The sequence below is a fragment of the Hydra vulgaris genome, chromosome 10 (genome assembly GCF_038396675.1).
Source record: "Hydra vulgaris chromosome 10, alternate assembly HydraT2T_AEP".
Classification (NCBI taxonomy): domain Eukaryota; kingdom Metazoa; phylum Cnidaria; class Hydrozoa; order Anthoathecata; family Hydridae; genus Hydra; species Hydra vulgaris.
In genome coordinates, this window is record NC_088929.1 from 5,825,001 (window position 1) to 5,826,869 (window position 1,869).

At 30.7% G+C, this 1,869-nt stretch overlaps 1 long non-coding RNA gene across 1 annotated transcript in view; it reads left to right on the forward strand.

Annotated features, from left to right (window-relative positions):
* Positions 1-1,405, forward strand: part of LOC136086483 (uncharacterized) — a 2,182-nt gene extending 777 nt beyond the window's left edge. Inside the window, exons 1-3 of the long non-coding RNA XR_010641361.1 lie at positions 1-364; positions 465-540; positions 684-1,405. The exon at positions 1-364 is cut by the window's left edge and continues 777 nt beyond it. This is a non-coding gene — a long non-coding RNA (uncharacterized LOC136086483). The remainder of the gene's footprint in view (positions 365-464; positions 541-683) is intronic.
* Positions 1,406-1,869: the final 464 nt, after the last annotated feature.

The window sequence follows — 1,869 nt, forward strand, 5'->3', positions numbered from 1 at the left end:
ACTTTTTGGCTGCACGTGAAGATACTGACAGACAAAGTATTGATTAATACATGGCAAAATCTCAAAGGACGGTACTTGATAAAGCAGTATTTAAAGAACAAACCTATCAAGTGTGGTTTCAAGTTTTGGTTTTGGTGCTGTTCAAACGCTGGTTATTTGTATGAGTTTGATATTTCGTCTGCTCATTTTTGATTAGGTGAAAGTGGTCATTTTAAACTTGACTTCTAGATTGCATGGGTCAAACATTACTTTTTTTTTTGATAACTTTTTTAATTTACCAACATTGGTCAAAATCCTTCAGGATCAAGGACATTGTTTTGTGGGTACTGTTAGAGGCAATAGAAAGTTCATCCTTAAGTTAACAGTAAGAATTTTTGTTACCAGTTTATTTATATGTATATAATTTTAATCTTGTATATACTCTGAGTAAATTATATTTGGTGTTGGTTTGTATTATTTTGCAGGCAGACAAAGAAATGAAGAGAAGTGCCAGTCTATGTTTGCCAACAATATTGTTGCATGCAAATGGGTGGACAACAGGTAGGCCTACACTTTTTTTGTGTATATAAATATACAAGCTACAATTTTATTTTTAGCGCACAAGAAAGAAACCTAAGACAGCTTATCATTGTAAATAGGAATTACACTAATTTGTGATTATATTGCTAGACTTTGTTTTTTAGATTTGTTTCTTTAGTTGCAACAAATTTCAGTGACAACATTGGCTTTGTTTTTGTTGAAAGAAGGTAAAAATTTCAAGTGACCTGCCCAAAGATAATTTCTTTCTGCAACAATGGAATGGGAGGTGTTGATCAGCTTGATCAAAAGAAGTTATATTAAGAGTTAGATAGAAAATCTAAATTATGCTTTTCCCTTCGCATTTTATTTTGACCTTCTTGATATCAGTTGCTTAAATGCATACATTTTTATTTTGTATAATGCTAAATTTCCTAATATGCTAACACTACTTGAATTTAAGACATGTGTTGCCGTCATCATGACACGAAAATTTTTATCTCGCAAAAAGTCACTATCATGCCGACCATCAAAGGTATGCGTTTGCAAACTCTATCAGTTACACATTTCAAATAGAAATATACTTCTTATTGAGCAAAATTTTTATTAAAAAGGTGACCAAATTGATACATATGGCAGGTGCACATCCAATCAGCCACATACGAATATTTCGAGACACGAAGACGAGGTGTCCAATGTGCTAAGGACAAGACTGAACAAAGAACACTTGTTGTATGATCAAGTTGTGATGCCCAATTGTGGTTGTTGAAAGAACAAAATTGTTTCTTAAAATATTACATAAATAAACTCCATCTAATAGATTTAGAGTGTATCAGACTGTACCTGTTTTCTATATATAAATCAAAAAAGTACAGTTTATTTTATTTGTTCAAGCATTTTTTTTATGCTGTACATTTTTTATGTGTAATATATGCAATGCTTATAATAACTATTTAGTAAGTTATTTCGAAAAAAATTTGTAATTTCTGAAATCTTTAGTTTTACACTTACCAACCGCAGGGACATCGGTGTCCCATGCTAGAAAACAGAGTCAAAATTTTTTTTAAAAAAAAAACAATTTTATTTATCATAAGATATCTATATCTTATAATTTAAGAATATTTGTAACAAAAAAAAAGCACGCTCAGTTCCTTGTGGGTTTTAAAGGGGTAAAAGATCTTAATTTATAGATCTTCCTTAAAAGATATTTATTCTACAATATTCGTTTCACAATCTTCATTCTACGACCTACATTCTTTTTGCGTTTCTTCTTTCTACAATCTTCATTCTATAATCTAAATTCTTTCTGCGTCTATTTAGGTCCTATCTTTCTCTTTCCCCCTGTTAACTTGT